At 44.4% G+C, this 19,898-nt stretch overlaps 1 protein-coding gene across 13 annotated transcripts in view; it reads left to right on the top strand.

The window, feature by feature from the left end:
- The first annotated feature begins 2,805 nt into the window (after positions 1–2,805).
- The window catches only part of Znf644 (zinc finger protein 644), a 72,281-nt gene continuing 55,188 nt past the window's right edge, over positions 2,806–19,898 (top strand). For 2 of the 13 annotated variants that reach the window (XM_038324517.2, XM_038324544.2), the window contains exons 1-3: positions 2,807–3,065; positions 3,920–4,111; positions 14,930–15,040. The gene's annotated coding sequence lies outside the window, so the exon portion shown is untranslated. Of the gene's footprint in view, positions 3,066–3,277; positions 3,382–3,560; positions 3,824–3,919; positions 4,112–14,929; positions 15,041–19,898 lie in introns of those variants that run through there. The other 11 variants (XM_038324533.2, XM_038324545.2, XM_038324539.2 and 8 more) reach the window with 11 other exon arrangements.

A 19,898-nucleotide genomic window follows, 5' to 3' on the forward strand; every position in this document is an offset into this window, starting at 1 on the left:
ATTCAGCAGCATCTCTTGCTGAACCTAGGGATCCCCTGTCCTCGGCCTCTCGCAGGCTGGGGTTATGGATGCCACATCTCTCCAGCTTCTCCATGTGTCTGGGATCTGAACTCCATCCAGTCTTCACATTTGCACGTTCACAGCTTGTGCTCTCTCCAACTCCAGCTCAGGTTAAATTTTAGAAAAAAAGTTTCTCTGTGGCTCTGGATCCTGTCCTGGAACTCAATCTGTAGATCAGGCTGGCCTCGAACTCACAGAGATCCGTCTGACTCTGCCTCCTGAGTGCTGGGATTAAAGGCATGCGATACCACCTCCCGACTACATATAATATTAATATAATTAATACAATTTATAATTAATACAACATTAATATAATTAATAAAATTATAGTTAATATAACATCTGTATACTGAATCTATTTTCTACTGTGTTTCATGAGGTTATTAATTCATTTATTATTTATCTTGGCAGAACTTCTCTGTATAGTCCTGGCTGTCTTGGAACTTTCTTTATAGACTAGGCTGGTATTGAATTAAAGATTCATCTGCCTCTGCTTCCTGGGTGTTTGTTAGGATTAAAGGTGTTCACCATCATGCCTGGCTCTCATGAGGTTTTGTTTATAATCTTAAAATATTTATTGTTTCACCCCCAATCCCCAATAAATTGAGAGTTGATATTTTAAAAGACAACTTTTGTTGAACTATAGAAACTCATTTATTAAACACTGTTTATATAATGTGAATATTTATATAGAATTTAAAGATATATATATATTTTAAGATATACAGAATGTATTTATAGGAGCTCTCCACATACATCTATATATCTATATCTATCTCTATATAGATATATCTGAAATGTGCCCAGAAGACTCATGTATAAAAAGCTTAGTTCCAGTCACCGGGCCTTTGAATTTTGCAGGTTAATGGATCTAATCTAAAGTAAATCATTTGGGACTAGAGATTTGGTTAAAAGCACTTGATATTGTCGTAGAGAACCCAGGCTCAGGTCCTATCTTCCATATGGCTACTTATAACCATCTGTAGCTTGTGTTAGTGGCTCCCCTTCCCCCTCATTAGGGCTCCTGGGCAGCAGGAAAGACACATGGTGCACGGCCATAGATGCAGACAAAACCACCATCCACATTCGTGAGATAAAAATAAGTAAATCTTTAAAATGTTTCATCCTAACCAGTTGACTGAAAATATATACACATTTATATTCTGTTTATCCATTCATGTACAGGAAAGCCAGTTTACATTTTGAAACATCCCAAAGAGTCACATGACTTTGAGAAGCCAGTCTAATCTCTTTGCCCCTTTAGGTTGTAGTTGACTTGAACAGGTTAGAATAATGCCTGATGCACACACGGCAAGCATCCAAGTACCAGCAGTTATTAGCTAGTGAAATAATTAGTGTGGACAGTAAAATATCTGTTATTTGAAATATGTTTGCTGCTGCTGAAGGTACCATTTTTTGGAGGGGAAAGATACTCTCATGTTGCATGAGTAATAAAAACTCACAGATATTGGGGTTCAACCTGAAGATCAGAAAAGCAAAGAACCCAGTTACTAGAGAGATATTTCACCTCTACGAAATCTTCAAACAGAAGGGGCAAGGTCCTGTTGCCACAAATCCTCAGATTCCACTGAGTTCCTGTCTCTTCCCCTTTATCTTCCTCTCTCTGCCCAGCCATACAGCTCCTGTTTCCACCTCCCTAATGCTAGGATTAAAGGTGTGTGACACCCTCTACCCCCAAACACTGGGATTAAAGGTGTGAGCCACCACGTGCAGCCCAGGATAGCCTTGAACTCACAGAGCTCCATCTGCCTCTATCTCCCTAGTCCTAAGATTAAAGGTGTGTGCCACCACTCCCTGGCCTATGTGACTGTGTGACTAGAGGGCTGCTTTACCCTCTGATCTTCAGGCAAACTTTATTTAGTAAAACATAGATAATATACCACTAGACTCTCATTCTTGCCAAATGAATGCAATTACAGAATATTCCTCTGAATGTCAATAATATCTTGAAGGTGCACAGTTCATGATTATTGCTTAACCAAGGAAAACTTTTAAAGTTTTTCCATGAGAAAAAAGTTCAGAGAAACCAAAGCACTTAGTAGGGCAAGCCTAATAGACTGCTCTAGGAGGTTTAGTTCACCTTCAACAGGTTAGGGACTTGTTGGCTCAGTTCAGAAGCAAAGTCTAATTAGTGCTTTGCTTCCCCCAGAAGCCTATGGCTGAATGCTTGTTAAAAGGGAGATTCGGAAGACCCTCTGGGGAATCTAGATTATCTGAAGAGGTAACCAGCGTATCAGATGTTTCTTTGTGTGACTCCAATTTGAACAATCCAGGCATGCTCCCTCTCCACAAGGCAGAAACTATCTCCGCAGCGTCCAAGTCGCCCCCATCCTCGGCCTCTTTTAGGGTGTTTTGACTGGGTAAAGTTGAGTGGCTACACCTGATGCCTGGCCACCAGGCATCTTCCGAGTGGCCCCGTTTAAAACCTCTCCTTGCCAGGGCTCCACGGTCAGAGCTGGCAAATGCTGCATTCTTTAGCTGGTTCCTTCAATAGATAAGAAGAGAAACGGAATCTTGGCCAACTAGTGATTGGAGAAACCAAAGACGGGCCTGTTCCACCTTAAAGGGCCCAGGCATGCCTAGTCCTTGGGTCTTGCAGAGTTTGGTCGCCACCATATTTGGAGCATGCCTACTTTGGGGCGGGAACCTCCTTGGGAGTGATTAGGTCACCGCTGGGGGAGGTGACCTTGTTTGGTTTCTTTGGCACCCGAGAACAGCGGTGCACTGTTCCCGCCGCCCCCCACCCTCCCCTACCCCGCAGCCCCGACCGCCCGGGTGCTCCTCGCCGGCCTCCCCCGGCGGCCCGCGGCCAGGCAGAGGCGGGAAAGCCGCGCGCCTGCGCCGTGGGAACCGAGGCCGGAGGCGAAAAGCGGGGAGCGGAGGGGGGCCGTTGGAGCCGAGTAGCAGCGTACAGGGCGGCGTGTGACGCGGGGACGCCGCGCGCTCCCAACGTCGCCCCGGTTTGACGCACACGGCACCAAACTGTGAGTTTCGGGGGGTCTTCTCTGGTCGGGTTCAGCCGAGCCCCCCCTCCCCTCCCCTCCCGGCCGGGTGTCGGGCGTCCGGGCTCCGGCGGTGGCGGGACCGAGGGTGGCGGACGAAGTTGTGGGGGGACCCGGCCCGCGGCGCTCGGGCCCGGGGAGCTACGCCCTAGGCTGGCTCCCAACCATCCAAAAGGACGCGTTTTGCCGCACAGGCTAAGATGGCGGCGGCGGCCGAGGAGGCGGAGTTGCTGCTGCACAAGGAGCCCGGGCCGCGGGGTCCGGGAGGCGGCGGCCGCGGGGGGCCGCGGAACCTTAGGTGAGCGGCGGCGGCCGCCGCGGGGCGGGATTCGGCGGCGGGCGGGCGGGTGGGGGGGTTCTTTCCGCTCGGGCGGCGGAGGATCCGGTGGCGGACACAAAGGGGCTGAGCCGGGCTCTAGACTTGGGGGGTTTTGTTTAGTCACATGCAGCGGAGCAGCCAGTGAGCGGTAGGGGGAAGGGGGCCGAGATCGGTGAGGCCCCGTGGGGGGAGCCTGGCGGTCGCCATTGTAATGCCCCGAGTAACGGGGGCGGGCCGAGAGCGCCTCAGCCGGAGCTAGCTCGGTGCGGGACTGCTGCGTCCTGGCCGTGGAGCTCCGGCTCTGGCGTTAACTGTCCACACCCCTCCCCTGACTTTGGGACCAGACCACATAGCCCTCCCCTTCTTCCCACTGGTCCGCAACATCTTGTGCCGCTAAGTGCCTGGGAAGTAACTCCAAGAGGTAAAAAAAAGAAAAAGAAAAAAAAAATCACTCGAAGTGTTTGGGTTGCCAGGAGATGATTGGTGGGTATCCAGCTAAAGCTTTTTGCCTCTCCAGGTCTGATTCCCTGGCCTTTGTGTCCCTGGGAGCTTAATCTCTGCCCGAGGAAAGCAGGTGTTGCTCCATCCACCTCTCCCGAGAACGTGAAGATGAGTTGTCCCAGACCCTTCCCCGGGATTGGAGACTCTCGTGTTGGGATCCATCCATGGTTTAGCGACATTAGTGGAAAAGTTTTCTTCAACTGTTAAAGTAATACTGACTTAAATATAGTTGTTATAAAACTTTTATAGTAGATTTCAAATTTTATGTGATAAACTCAATGAGGGGATACTCACTGCCGGGGGCCCCCTGAAATGATGGTCTTGTTCTGTGTACAAGTTAATTTCCATAACACCGTCTTCTGTACTGGCAAGTACTGATGGATGCCAAGCTTACTGCATGGGAGTGGTGGGGGAATGTACTGGGTTTGTCTTAAATGTGTCGTAGGGTAGTTTAGTTAGTTTTTGGAAAGCATTTCAGAACCTAAACAACTAAAGTTCCGCAGAGCAAGGAAACTTGCTTCAGTGCCATGTGTCTGTGTCCAGGGAATTTATGTCAGTCGTCCTGTATTTCGGGTAGGCTTGGTAAGAAAGAAGCTGAGCTGCTATAATGAAGTTATAACTCAGCGTAGACACTTAGGTCAGTGAAATAAGGGTGCCTGACTGGCACCAATGCAGTGGTTTGCAAACTGCTGCTAAAAAGTATGGCTGTAAGTTTTTTACGTCATGCATTGTGTTGGAAGAAATGACGTGAATCTCAAAAAAGAGCTGGTGCCTTGTGTTTGCCGTTAATGTAATTACCCGAAGGAATGTTCAAACACATTTAGATCATTTAAATCTGAACTTTTCAACATTACTTAAAACTTTGTTTTCCTTGTTTCTTTGCAGTTATGTATTTTCCCTTCCTTAGTTTCTTTCTCATACAGAGCAGCTAACATCAGTTGTATTCCTGGATCAGTTTTACCAAAGGAGGAACTGTTAAGAGAGCTGCTACCCTTTCCCGGCCTCTTAGCAGTGTATTGAGTATGAGTGCGTGGTGTAAGAAGATGGTCTTCAACTCCTATCCTAGTCCTGCTGTTAGCCACTGCTAGAGGCTCTAAAAACAAAGGCTATTACTGGGGAGGCTGTTAATTAAGTCGTGCTATTAGTGAGGTCACCTGTGACAATACCTGTACTGTTACGTAGTTTTGGAGCAGTGTTGCTCCAAAGTCAAAATATGACTTTTTTCAAAGCAGACTTGACCCAGTTATGTAAAAATTAAAACCAAACCAAAACAAAAAACCAAAGCCATGTGCTTGATAACTCTTGGAAAGTTGGAGATAACTGCCGTTATTGCTAGAAATTTCTAAAAAACGAAATAGGTGCTGGTGCCCTTCATTTTGTAAAGTTGTTTGGTTGGGTAAACAGCCCCTTAGGCTGCTGTTCAGAATGACCTTTTCAGACCAGCTGCTGCTAGCACAGGTGTGGGGGAGCGACAAGTGCTGAGGCCTCCGGTCCGGTCCGCGTCTGTCAGCGCGCAGAGACAGTTGAAATTGGCAGAAGCCTCTTAGGGGTCATATCAAATGCTTTTGACCCTTTCCCCCTAAGAGCTTTGAAGGGCTGGTTGATAGTTTTCAACACTGAGTAGATGTAATCACACTTAGTCTTGTGGTAATTAGGGTTCCGGCATGGTGAGCTGTAATTATAAAGTGAGTGTCACTTGCACGTCTTGAATGCTTTCCAGGTTTTTTGGTTTGTTCAAGTTCTAGGAGAGCGTTGGAGTTAAAGACTAATGGGTAGCAGAAAATGGCGGTGTGTCTGCCATGCCAAAGGCCCTGCTGGCTGTGCGGATCAGTGCTTGGGACTGTGTTGCCACGTGACTCTGGGAGGACGCTGCTCCTAGTCTGAGCAAATGAGGACTCGGCCGTAGTACATGTAGAAATTGGCTTGTCGAGTTGTCAGTCCGAATCCGCAGAGCACAGAGTTTTTAGCAGTCCTTATAGAAAATTAAAAAAGAAAAATTTTAAATTGGTGTCTTTGTAAAATCAAACATTGGAGTGAATGGTGGATGTCGTGATTTGGATATTCATAGGTCTTCGTGTTTTTCTGCGTTTATATGGTGCGGAGATGTGTTTGGTACATGGGAAATCTGTAAACACTGAGCAGTTTATGAGGTGTTGTCCTGAAAGTGCTGTTTGCGATTAGGGCTAAGTAAAGGGTGATAGCTTCTTTTAATAGCGCCACTTAGGCCTTTCAGTTTGGGGTTTAAATGACTGCTTCCAGCAGTAGCTCACGCTGCTGGTGGGCTGCAGTGTCTCCTGCCCTCCCAGACAGAGGGTGGAACTCCACCACGTTCAGTTAAGTCTTCCACTAGGAATGGAGTCCATGTGAAAGGGTGTTTTCTTGTCTTTTAAGGCCTCAATTTCTCTGCTCCTTAGGTTTTTCTCAGCCCTCCAAAGCTGACCTGTGGGGTTGCTTCTTGTTTGAACTTAACCTGACTCTTGTGTGATTATGGGGTTGTATGCGTCTGTGTTTTTTAATTGAAGATTTCCAAGATTAGAGACTTGCCAGGCTTGGAAGCCACACTTGAAGCTGTAGCTGAGGAAGGGTGGTGAGGTTGAGGCCACCTGGGTTACAGATACAGTAAGACCCTCAGCCCCTCCACCCTCCAGAATCCTCTCCCAGTTGAGCGGTGTTGACAAGAAAAACAGCACTCTGGCAAGGTGACTGCTGCTCTCCAGGAGGAGGAGTAGGGGTTTCAAGAGGAAAGAGAAGGACATAGCTGAGGTTGGGGAGGGAGGCTGGATGAGTTTGTCTTGAGAAATCACCTTTGTGCTAATCTTTGACTCCTGTCAGTAGGGAATCATTTAGGATTCTCGGGTCTGCGGCTTTGTGAATAACAGTGCAGATAAGTGATTTAGTCCATGAAACTCAGTTCTCTTCGTGTAGGCTGTGGTAGAACCGAAGTTGATTGAAATGGTGCATACAGGTTTTATGTATTGTGTGTGTCTCAGCACATACATCATCCATTTAATGAGCAGTGTTAGGGAGACCAAGGTGGGCGAGTTTTGCAATTAAAGTACCGTTTGCCCAACATGGCATCCTCTATTCTGTCAGTTACTGAATTTTTACATTTTTGTGGGCTTTTTGTTTGTTTTTTGTTTTTCTTGTCTGTCCCTCTTGCATTAGCTGTCCTGGAACTCGTGTATACCAGGCTGGTCTAGAACTCACAGAGATCCGTCTGCCTCCCAAGTGCTGGGATTAAAGGCCTACAATACCAGTCCTGGCTCAGTTGCTTTACTTTTTTAAAGGTTACTGTTTTAATATTCTTCCAGAGTGTTTATTTGCAAATGTGCACATAGATGCATTTTATCAGTTTCCTGACTGTGTTAGCTATAATTGGCACTTTTAGATCACCGTTAACTGGAGAGGAGGAGGGCGATTCTGAATTGTTTGCAAATGGTGTGAAGGTAGAGGAAAGCCTTGCTGGAGTTGGACATGATTTCACTTGCTAATACCGGCAGGTAGAAAGTGCGCATGTCAGCACGCATACAAACCACAGTGGAGGCAGGAAGGGGCAAAGCTGAGAAACGGGAACTTTCAGGTGAAACTGGTAATGTTTAAATTTAGCGGTGAGCACTGAGTTGGATATAACAGCAGTGCCCTCTTAGAAGTCTAGAATTCACATCAAGTTAGCTTTCTGGACCGTAATTCTGAGTAAATGGTACCTAATAAACAGTGGTTATTGTCATGGTTTAGTCTCCCGACAGTAAATCAGCTTTTCTCCTGTGGTGGCTTTAGAATTGTTTCTGTAAGTGCCCTGTCTTTAGGCTCTATCTAAAACTGAGAGTTAAAGAATGTTGAAGCAGGCACAAAAGTGTGACGTTCACTGCGCCCATTGTTGTAACTGGAAGTGGGTGAGCAGATGTACTTGGGAGTAAGTGCTTTCCATGCTGACGGCCTGGTTCACAGCGTCTTTGTGGCCATGTGACACCGACCTTTAGAGGAGAGAAGGTGGATTGGTTCTGTGTGCTTGAATGTAATGCTAGGTAACAGCGAGAGGAGCTAGACAGATGGCTCAGTTGGTGCCTGCTGTGCAAGCCTGGGGACCCCAAGTTAGACTGTCAGTATGCATGTAAAGCCAGCCGAGGCATGAGCCACGGAGTCAACCCCAGCCCTGGGCTAGTAAAGATTTATAACCCTGGAGCTCAGGTTCAGTGAGAGATGTGCAGATGTACCCCGTCTGATCCTAGGAAATGGGATCTTTTCATTGGGATTTTCTAATATCTCCACATGGAGCATTTCCTTTGCCTGTTTTCCTTTCGTCCTTTGTGCCCACATGCATGTGTTGGATGTAATGGTCACTTCCCCCTTGATACTCCGTTCTTTCCTCATCACCAACACAAATTCTTAAACTAAACAAAATTGTACAGGCTGGTGAAATTTTTATTTCACAGAAGGACGTATGTTGACATGAAATACTGTTTCATTTAGGGAAAGTCCCCATCCTTTTTTTTTTTTTTTGAGACAGGGTCTCATGTAGTTCATGCTGGCTCCCAATTCATTATATAGCTGAAGGTGATCTTGATCTTCTGCCACCTCCCAAGTGCTGGGAATACAGGCTTGCATCATCATTTCTGACTTGAGAAGCTACCCCTGATACTAGTACCATAATGTAGTTGTAGTTAATATAAAGTTAAATTGTCTATTGTGTGTTTTTATAATGCTAATGAGCCATATGTCATGTTTTACATATAAGGAAGCTCCTCAGAGTTCAAGCGTTGTCGTGAACAGATCCCGGTTGAGCTCAGGTGCGTCTTGACCCTAGCTAGAGAGGAGTGACACAGAATTGACTTGTTAGTCATTTCTCATGGTTGCGGAGGTCAGTGCTTCACAGCAGACATTTGGGTTGAGCTGCAAGGCTCAGTTTAAAATTGTAGCCACACTGAAAGAAGAAATAGGTCAAAAATCTAAATATAGTTCAACTCAGTATATCCAGAATGCTATTTTAATGTATGATTATAACTGAAATATTTACATTTGTTATCCATAACAAATCTGTAAAATCCCGTGCTAGTATAGACAAAGCACACTTCAGTTCAGAGTAGACACATAGTTACTGTATTGGACAGTGCACGTAGGGAAAGTCCTTTTTAGGGTGCTGGAGAAAGTATAAAGTTGACATTTAATTAAAGAATGCTTGAGAAAAAGGAATATCCCTTTAAAATTTGATGGAAATTGAAGCAACTATACATTGAACCCAACTGGTAGATTGGAATTCTGGGTTGGGTTGAGAGAGGAATAGAAACACAGACTAATAACTCTGTGGAGTGTGCACATAATCCACTAGGGCTTCATGAACAGTGAACTGATATTTAGGAAAATTAATACCATGCAGAGTAAGAAAAATGCTGGGAAAATACTGAAGGTTTGGGACCTTCTGAGATTTCCCATATTGGGATATTGTTTGGTTTGCAGTATATGGTGATTGGTCAAGAAGACTGGAAACTGAGGAATGGATTTTAGATTTAGCTAATAGTGACTTGATTTTAAATGTTTTATTTAGGCAAAGCTTAAACACATGGAAATACCACAAGTCTATCCAGCACCAAACGATGTACACAGGTCCTTTCCCTAGAATCTAGATCATGATAATGAACATTTTGGGGGCTGAGGAGGTGGCACGATGGTCAAGAGCACTTGCTGCTCTTCCAGAGGACCTGGGTTCAGTTCTCAGCACCCACACCAGGAGGCTCACACCTGCCTGTAACTCAGGTGCCCTCATCTGGACTCTGCTCGTACACACTCTGGACACACACACATGCAGTCTTTCAGCCCCACCCCAGTTTTAGCACCGCTTTATGGGCAGGCAGATCTCTGGGTTCAAGGTTGACTGAGCTACACATGGGGAACCGCGTCTTTCAAAAAGTAATACACAACATTTTCTGCACTGGAAAAGGTGTTTTGTAGTGACTCCCCGTCAGATGTAGCAGCGCTAGGTTAGTTTTGTTTCTGGACTTGGTGATGGCATAAATGTTCTCCTTTCCAGGGGTGGGAGGAGCGAGTGAGCCTGTCTCTGCCCTTGCATGAGTTTGGAGGAGTCAGATGGGATGGGAGTTGATTTGGTGATTTGTGCCCAGACTGGAGAGCAGCTCCTTGGTTTTTACTGACAGCAGCCGTGTAGTGGTTAGTGTTAGGACCTGGAAGTTTTAGAATATAGAGATTTGAGTGGCTCCACAGAGAACAACTGTCTGCTTTCAGTATAGTATTCTTATGCGTATTCCCAAGAAGTGTGGGATTGTCCCCTTACACAGCTGCCTTTTGGAGACTTTTTAATAGCAGCTTCTAGATTAATGTTCAGGTTTTTCAGGCTGCTTAATGAGGTATTTGAGGATGTCTTACTGTAATTGTGGAGGTAGTAATAAATTATACTTGTTTTTACAGTTAAGCATCCGCTTTTTAAGTTAAAAAATTCTGGTATTTGTTAACCTATGAGTAACTTGAGTGTTACCTTACTGGAAGATTCTGAATGGTTAAAGCCTATAGAGGAGGCTTTACCAACTGAAAATTGCGATGGGATGCTGCCTAGCAGTGCTACCGGCCTGCGATCCTAGCACTTGGGAGGCGGGACCAAAAGAATTAGGAGTTGAAGGTCATCTTCTGGCTACAAGGTTAATGAGGTCAGCCTGGGCTGTGTGAGAGCCTGCCTCAACCCTCCTCCCTGCCCCTCATCTCCACAGAGAGAAGAAATGGAGAAATGTATTTGCTGGTCATGATTTTTACTTAGAATGTTTGACGTTTTCCTCCTTCTGTTGGAACCAGTAATTACATCACTGTTAGGCATTACTGCTAAGCAGTGGAAGCCTTTTTGTATAACGTTAAATCAGAGAGTTTCTTTTTCCATGAACTCTAAGGACTTAGAGTTGTAAAGGTGTACAGTAAAGAAGTATGAAGCTTACACTTTATTATATCTAGTTTTGAAGAATGGATATGTTTTGCATGTTCTGTAAAAATTGCCATGAAAAGATTTTATTAACATTTAGATAATGAATGTGTTTGAGCTAATAAATAAAAATTTATATTCCATGTGAAAAATTTTGTTTTGTTTTAAATAAGTATTTAACATGGGAATTTGCATAGCTGTCTTGAGATAGCAGCTGTATCTGCAGGATTGTCTTAGGTCAGTAGGACAAGTGCACAATTGGGCAGATTAGTCATTGAAAAAAGACTTCAAAATGTTAAGTCTTTATAAAAAAACTGCACTTAGGAATTCGCAAAGTAATAGAATGTCATTTAAGTTTTTGGAAACCCACTTCTTTGTAAACTTGGACATGTTTATGGTGCTGAGTTTGATAACTGAATTTGCTTTTGTTTTTAGAAACATTTTGTTGTTTGATTGCATGCATCACTTTTTATGTCTTTTTTAACCTTTTGAAATTTTATTTTAAAAAATATCACAAACAACTGTTTTTCACTGCAGTGTGTGTTGCATTGTTCAGTTGGCACTGCTCTAGAGCTGCAGTGTCACCATGATTGGCGTGAGTCTGAGCAGCCTGCCTTGACAAGCAGGCAGGAGGCTCAACAGCATAATCAAGATAGCAGGCCGGCTAACCGCAGAGCACATCTGTGAACATGGTAGAGCCGAAAATGACAGTGTCATTAAAAGTGGTACAGTTTACAGTGACATCTGCTGCCACGGGGTTTGAATCTGGAGTGATACAGTAAGTTACTCTACCTGTGTGTGTCACATATATATTTACATCAAGTGGAATTTGCAGTCTATGCTTATACTTTCCAAAAAATTTAAGCAGGGTTGAAGTCCAGGCTAAAAGGTAATTTTTCTCTAGAGTAAAACCAACAATTTCTTTCAACAACTAATTGTTAAAAACCTCAAAGTAATTAACAAAACGAGAAGACAATGCAAACCACAGTTGCTCTTCCCCTGCTTTACCTGGGCTGGTTGTACGGTTGGCTTAGTGTCTCAGCATCGGTAGGAACGCTCCAAAGAGCCGGTGACTTGGAGGCCACTAGTGCGCACTGGGCTGGTCAGGGAGCTGCTTCGTAAAAACAGTGGTCACCTAAATTTTGAAGAAATGCTATGGATAGATATAAATAGACTTATCAGGGAGAAATTGATGTTAAAAGAAAATCACACTGCTGGGAATTGTAGGATTGCAAGCGTTGTCCTTGATTGGTCAATTTTAAAATAAAGGGAGCACAAATAAACTTAAGATTATAGCATGAACTGGAAGGATCTGAAGTTTGCCTTGGAAATTTGAAGTAAAAGTTTCACTGATCATTGATTCGCCAGAATTCCATGAAAAAGGTAGGAAAAAATGTAGCTACAGTGTGTTTGGGGCAGTGACTGACCTGAGTCAGGCAGAGCTTGTCTGCTTGGTGGGGGACAGTATAACACACTCACAGAGATCTGCTGCCTCCGCTTCCCAAGGGCTGGGCTTAAAGTCGCTGCGCACATCCAGAGGGAGACATTGACGGCCTGGAGTACGGAGACTGCTGCCGTGTTGTGCAGAGCTGCATGGGAAGGGCATGTGTGCTGGAGACATGGCTGGCTGGGTGTGGTCAGAGTGAGGGCGGGGTGGGGATGTGGGGGGACAGTTGGTCCTTCACGGGCCAGCTGCAGGACATCTCCAGCCTCCAGTCAGGCACTGTGAATAAACACGCGCGCACATACACTCACATATACCACACAAAGTGGAACGAGGCTACTGTCTTCTGCTATCCAACAATTTAGTTGGTAAAGTTTACATACAGGTTACAAATCTTATAACACATGAGTCTTTTTCCATGAGAAACTTGGTGATTTGAGTTATTGTTAAGTTTGTTGTAAGAACATTGGTGGTCAGCCAGACCTACATAGTGAATTCCAGAACAGTCAAGGCCATGGAGAGACCTTTCTCAAAATCCAAAACAAAAACCACTGAAATCCAAGAAAGTTATGCTGTGATGGAATGGATGGATTTTGAATGAAATATTTGAGTTCAGTGGAATACAACACTGAATTTGAATGAAAACAGTATATATTAGTCATAGTGTAAGAGAGAATTGGTGTAAGAGCTGATAGGAAGCCAGGTAGTAATTAAGTTAATTGTCGGGACTGTGAGTTTCTGTTATTAAATAGGTACTTGTTTTAAAAACTTGGGACATTTATAGACACTCCCCTGAACTAGGGAAGAAAGCAGGCCCTTCTGCTTGGCAGGCAGGAGCTCTGCCTTCAAGAGAGAGTTTGTACTGAACATGAGGGGGATACACCTAAAGGCTCAATTCCCTGGCTTACATGTTTTATAGTTTATATGATTATATGTCTAAGGCCCCTTAATTGGATGATACCTGGAAGTATGTAATGTGTAGGTCATTCTTGAAGTGGAATTGGGAAAAACATGAAAATTACAGCAGAAATAAAATTTAAATATTTCCTGCTTTTTAGAGAATTAAACAACATTTGGGGTACATGGAGTTTTACAGTTTTAAGTTAGTGTGAAGTTTACGTTTTAGCCGTTCTGATAGTTAATATTAGCTCACAGCTCAGAGTTTTTGGAAACTTGGGAGAATAGTTACATTTGACTCCTATCGTGGTTGCCGATCATCCCTCAAATAAGCTAAAGCAAAAAAAAAAAAAAAAAATTTCCTTTGCTGTCAAGTAGGGCCTGGGAGTTGATGTAGGTGGATGGTGAGAAGCGGAGACAGCAGAAAGGCTCCTGTAGTGTGGGGTGCTTTCCTGAGCCGTGGTGTCTGGCCGTGGGTGCTGAAGTGGCTGCCTGCAAGGACAGAGACACCAGGGCCCTAAGCTGATTGCTGTGAAGATCCCGTCAGTGGAAGGTGAAGAGTGTGTGATGCTGTCAGGGTAGCAGTGCCGTAGAGTTAGAGACCCAGACGCGCCAGGTCGGGGACTGTAGGGCTGCCTTCAGCTTGCCTTGCTTTCCAAACCTGACTTTGACTTGCTAGTTTTCCTGGAGACTTTCTCCGTACGGTTCTGCTCACCTTCACTAAGCACCGGCCGGGCTCTGCTTTGCACTTTTGGTTTGCTCCGCGTGAACCAGGCTGGCCTGGCTGCAAACCCAGATCCACTGCCCCGAGCTGGAACTGAGGGCCTCCCCACTCTGCCCCACTCTGCCTGGCCTTGCTGAGTCTTTAAAAAGTGATAACAAACGATAAAAACAAAAAATGTAAAAAAAATACTAAGATGAATGATACTTGTATGCCAAAACAATTGAATGAAGAAAGGATTGTTTCATTAAAAAGCTCCGTGTACTAAACACAACGTTAGGCTTAAATTTGTGTGGCTGACAGATAGCTTTGAGATGTAAACAGTTAACTTCCTCAAGAAGCTGGGACACTAGTCTTGGGTCTTAATTCACCTTTTAGGATTTTATAAATCAAGTCAGACAGCAACTAAAGACTGGTTAGAGTCGAGTGGCAGTGCTTTATTTGATAGATTATTCCTAATATTTCCAATAGAGTACTTATTTTCTCAAATTCCTGTGGTTCTTTTTATTAAAAATGTTTTTAAAAGTATATTGGAGTCCGGAGAGATGACTCATGGGTTAAGAGCACATATTGATCTTGCATATAAATCATTTTTAAAAGATTTTATATTGGCCTCAAAAGGGGTTTTAGTTTTGTACAAGAAAAATCCTCTAGGTCATGTTTAGCTATAGTGTGCAGTAAAACTTGATGTTAGGCCGTAGTAACCAGAGTAGCCACTGAGACTTCGCTGCTGTGCTTTGCTCAGACTTGGAGCAGAAAAAGAAAAGGTGATCAGCCTTTATGTGAGCATGGTGGGCTAAACAGCCATGCCCTGTCGGCATCCCACTGGGACTCCAGAGGATCAGGGGCGTGGCCACGAGGAAAAGCCTGGCCACAAGAGGCATTTGGGATCTTTTACCTTCAGTTTTCTTTTCTTACACTGAAGTGGAAGATCTGTGTAGATGAGAATAACTAAGCAGAGCTCAGGGTAAGGGTGTGGACCTAAACTCAGGGAGGATAACTGCATGTTGAACTAGAAACCAACACCAGCCTGTTTTCTCCTCAGTTCTGTCAGGATCCTATTCCCAGAAGCAAGATTGGAAAATTCATCCCTTTACAGCAAGCTGGTGTGAGAAAGGAAAAACAAAAGCTCAGTTGATAACAGAAGAAGACCCAGGTAAACGACTCAGATTGGTTTATTATAGTGGCTCCTGCCAACAGACAATTCCTACTTGACTTTTAAATACCTGATCCTAGGCCTGAGGACCCCCAATGCTGAGAATAACAGAAACTGCTGGAGGAGGAAGGAGCGGTGCCGCAGGAAAGCTAGGAAGGCTATCAGGGCCTCTGACATCTACAGAGAACAAGGGAGAGCTTAGGGGTTAGAGTAGGAAGTCATAGGGTGGGAAGTCCAGAGCACTGAACATTTAATAGAAAAGTTAGTTCAGAATCTTAATAGAAAGTTGGATGGTCAGGGATGTGACGTAGAGAAAATAGAATCAGAACTTGTGTGGAGGCTCAGCACAGGAAAGATAGTTACAGACTAGAGAATGAATGGAAGAAGTTAGTGGTTGAACCCCAGTTGAATTTTACGTAAGGGAAGCCTGGCCGAGGTGCACACCTGTGGAGTGCACACCTGTGCTTTAGTGTGACTGAAGCAGGATTGCCAGTTTGAGACTTGCCTGGGCTAGCTCAAGTTCAGCCTGGGTGGTGTAGCAAGACAATGTCTCAGAAATTGAAAAGGGGGAAGGGGAGGATGGAGGGGTCAGGAGCTGGACTGTAGCTTGATGATAGAGCACTTACCTAGCATGCCTGAGGCTCTGGGTTCAGTCCCCAGGAACACACACAATGCAGTGTTTGGAAACATGTCCACGTTGCAGTTCTAGACACCAGGAATAAGGGAGGTGATAAATGCTCATAAAAAGATTATGAACCAGCATGGAGATAATTGATGAGGTGATGCTTTCACAGTCCTGAAGGAAAACTGCTTGTGTGTGGCTCGTTTGCACTCCAGCCAGAGTCCAGAACTGCTTAGAGTCTTCTTCAGATGCTTTAGGGAGTTCCTGAAAGGCATGTGCTGCACAAAAGACGCTGGGGTAAACTCCAGAGAGGTGTAGAGGAAGAACCAAGAATGCAAGGGTTTGGAGAGTAACCAAATGAATATGGGGCAGGAGAAGGAACAGCTCTATGTGGTATGTCATCGGGTAAAACCAGAAGCTGTAATGCTTCGAACCAGTGCTTAAATTATTTCAAGTCTTATTTTTAAGTGTGTGTGTGTGTGTGTGTGTGTGTGTGACAAGCACACGCATGCACCTCCAGAGGTCAGAGACCTTTGATGCTTCTAGAGCTGGAATTAGAGATGCTTATGAGTCACACAGTGTAGATAATTGGGAGTTGAACTTGGGTTTTCTGCAAGAGCAGCAAGTGTTCCCATCTGCTGAGCCTCTGTCAAGACTCTGGAACCAGAACGTTTTTAGATTCCAGAGGGTTTTGTTTGTTTGCTTGTTTTGAATATTTAAATGGAATTTACCAACAGCATCAGACGCCCCCAAAGTTTTGGACTTAGAGGTTCTAGATTTCAGAGTGTTGGACTAGGGCTGTTTGTAGAAGCTTTGCGACCTGTATTTGTAGGGTAGCTGAATTTCTTCAATGACTGTCTGCTCTGGAATGTGAGTATCATGCTGGGAAAGTTAGGAAGTGCGAGGAGAGACACTGACTCCTTTCTGGAAGGTCTGCTAAGATTTCTCATATCTTGAGTCAGTTTGGGCAGTTGTTGGTAGGAAAGTCTCACAAATGTGCATGTCATCCTTGTACAGAGGCCGTGTTAACGTAAGAGGCTTAGGTAAGTATTACTGTGAAGTAACTTACTATGTGCAAGAGCAAGTGTCCAAGTCAACCAGGCAGTGTTTGGGGCCTTGGCTGAGGCTTGCTCCTAAGTTCGGTTAGCAGCAGATCAGGAAGGTACCTGGCTCTCTGGCCTTCTGCTGTAGCTGCTCTAGAATTGGCTGAGACAACAGAGAGACAGTTGAGATAGCCTGTCAGACTTCATCCAGTACGTGTGTTTCAGTGGTGGCAGCAGGATCCTGAAAAGGTGGAAGTGTGTGGTCCTGTGACAGCCGCTGCCTCTCCTTACGAGGGCTGCGAGGAGACCAGTGAGCGTGTGATACAGAATATAGGCTGGTTGTTTTAGCAACTATGTTTTTATTTTATTTGTATTTGTGTTTGGGTGCTTTACCTGCATGTATGTCTGCATACAGTATGCTAGGAAGCCAGAGGGAGCATTGGATTCCCTGGATTGGAGTTGGAGGTGGGTGTGAGTCACCCTGTAGGTGGGTAATGGGAAGAACAATCAGTCCTCTTTTTTTAAAATCATATTTTGAGATTATAATTTAATTATATTTCTCCCTTCTCTTTCCTCCCATCAAACCCTCCAGTGTGTTCTTCCCTGCTCTTCTAATTCATAACTTCCTTTTTTCACTGTTATTGCATGCATATTACATATTATATATATTCTTAAATATAATCTGTTCAGGCCATGGAATGCTACTTGTATGTATGTCTTCAGGGCTGACCATTTGGCACTGGATGGCCAGTTGGCGTGCTCTTCCTTGATGGCAGCCACCTCTCCTGCTCCCAGTTCTCCCCAGTTGCCTGGAGTTCTTTTTGTAGGGTTAAGGCCTCCTGGGTTTTTCTCTGTCCACTTTGGCATGTCCACTGGTATCATCCTGGTTCAGGTAATGTTTGGGTAGTCGTGTTGGTAAGATATTATGGGTCCAACTTACGCTATTACAAGGAGGCACATCTCACAGTAAACTCCCTGGTCCTCTGGCCCTTACAGTCTTTCCAACCCCTCTGATTCCTGAGCCTTAGGTGTGGGAGTGTTTTGTAGATGTGTCCATTGGGGCTGGACTCCACAACTCTGCATTTTGATTGGTTGTGGTTTTCTGTAGTGGTTGGTCTCTATCTGTTACAAAGAGAAGTTCCCTAGTTGAGGGTTTTGAGGACTACCCTTACCTGTAGGTATAAGGACAAATATTTAGAAAGTAGTTAGTATTATGGTGCCTAATAAATTAGTGGTTATAGATTGTCCTCCATAACTGTGAGGGTGATTAGCTAGGTTTCCAACACTACAAAGCATAATTCCCCTCTTGTTGAATGTGTCTTCAGTCCTATTGGAGAGTGTTGTTGGTTACCGCCAAAGTATGTGCGCCTTTACTGCTCCCTTAGGGTTCTGCTGGTTGTTGATATAGTTTGTAGGTATTGTAGCTGTGTAGGACTGTTGGGTATCCCCTCCCCCCATGCCTTGGAAGCTTGCATGGTGCCTTCTAGTCCTCAAAGAGGGCATGCTCAGGTCATTTCCCAGAGCCTTTGGGGTAGCCAGTCTGGTCTTCTTAGTTGGCAAACCATTTCTCTAGCTCCTGAATTGTGATTTGAGTCAGCCTGTAAAAGCAGGTTATTTATTACTTTAACAGAAACTGCATTGTCCATTTAATAGTATCGGTGGTTCTGCTATGTTTGTTTCATAAAAATATGCTATGAGATTTCAGAAGCATTGTTTATATATTGAGTTACCAGTTATATAGATGTTGGTAATTCATTTGTATTTCGTCTTCATTGTCAATTACATTATTTTCGAAAATTTATTGCCATTATAACGTTTCTAATTTGAAATTGGAATTTTTTTTCCCTAAAATCAAATTTGGTATGTTGTGGCTATTTTAAGTTATGGACAGATAGCTGTCAAGTCTCTAACGTTTAAACATAAAGTTTGGACAGATTTGGTGACTGTAGACACATGAACTTGTCCTTATGTCATGCAAATGAGCATGCTCATTCTTTCAGGACTCTTTTTACATCCCATGGTTGTGATCCTTTCCTATTGTACGTCCCTTTTGTCCTGGAAATGACGGACTGCATTGTCATTATGGAATAGTTTGCATACCCTGCAATTGTGTAAATGAAATGAGAATCCTTTTGCATGGAGTTTTTCACACAGCATACTGAGATTCAGATCTGCACTTCCCCAGCCCTCAGAATGATTGGTTTTAAAGTTGTGTAGTGGCATTTTATTGTAGCTAGTGACAAAGGATGCCGTATATCCTCATACACTTAGTCATTCAGCAGTGAAATAAAGGATACTTCAAATCTCCTGCCCGTTCTGTTGAAAGTGTAGAAACAGGATATGAAGCACACACTTACTTGCGGTCTGTTCGTGATAAGTCCTTGTAAGTTTCTGGAACATGTGCTGTTCAGGTGTCTTACATGCAATGCCACAGTATTAGCATTTAACGCATGCACATCCTGCTCTACGGCTTAATCTCTTGGTGACTAAGTGCCCAGTGCCAGCTGAGTGCCCTCAAAGTTTGTGCCCTGTAATTCTTTGAAACTCTTCTGTTCTCTAGCACCCTCCCCACTTTTCCCTACTTTCACACAGCCTGCCTTTCAGCATTGCTCTCCTTCTCTATTGCGTCAGGACCCCTTTCTGATGGTTAGCTAGTCAGTGGTGTTTCTGTCCTGTACTGATGGTTAGCTAGTCAGTGGTGTTTCTGTCCTGTACTGATGGTTAGCTAGTCAGTGGTGTTTCTGTCCTGTACTGATGGTTAGCTAGTCAGTGGTGTTTCTGTCCTGTACTGATGGTTAGCTAGTCAGTGGTGTTTCTGTCCTGTACTGATGGTTAGCTAGTCAGTGGTGTTTCTGTCCTGTACTGATGGTTAGCTAGTCAGTGGTGTTTCTGTCCTGTACTGATGGTTAGCTAGTCAGTGGTGTTTCTGTCCTGTACTGATGGTTAGCTAGTCAGTGGTGTTTCTGTCCTGTACTGATGGTTAGCTAGTCAGTGGTGTTTCTGTCCTGTACTGATGGTTAGCTAGTCAGTGGTGTTTCTGTCCTGTACTGATGGTTAGCTAGTCAGTGGTGTTTCTGTCCTGTACTGATGGTTAGCTAGTCAGTGGTGTTTCTGTCCTGTACTGATGGTTAGCTAGTCAGTGGTGTTTCTGTCCTGTACTGATGGTTAGCTAGTCAGTGGTGTTTCTGCTCCG

The sequence above is a fragment of the Arvicola amphibius genome, chromosome 1 (genome assembly GCF_903992535.2).
Source record: "Arvicola amphibius chromosome 1, mArvAmp1.2, whole genome shotgun sequence".
Classification (NCBI taxonomy): domain Eukaryota; kingdom Metazoa; phylum Chordata; class Mammalia; order Rodentia; family Cricetidae; genus Arvicola; species Arvicola amphibius.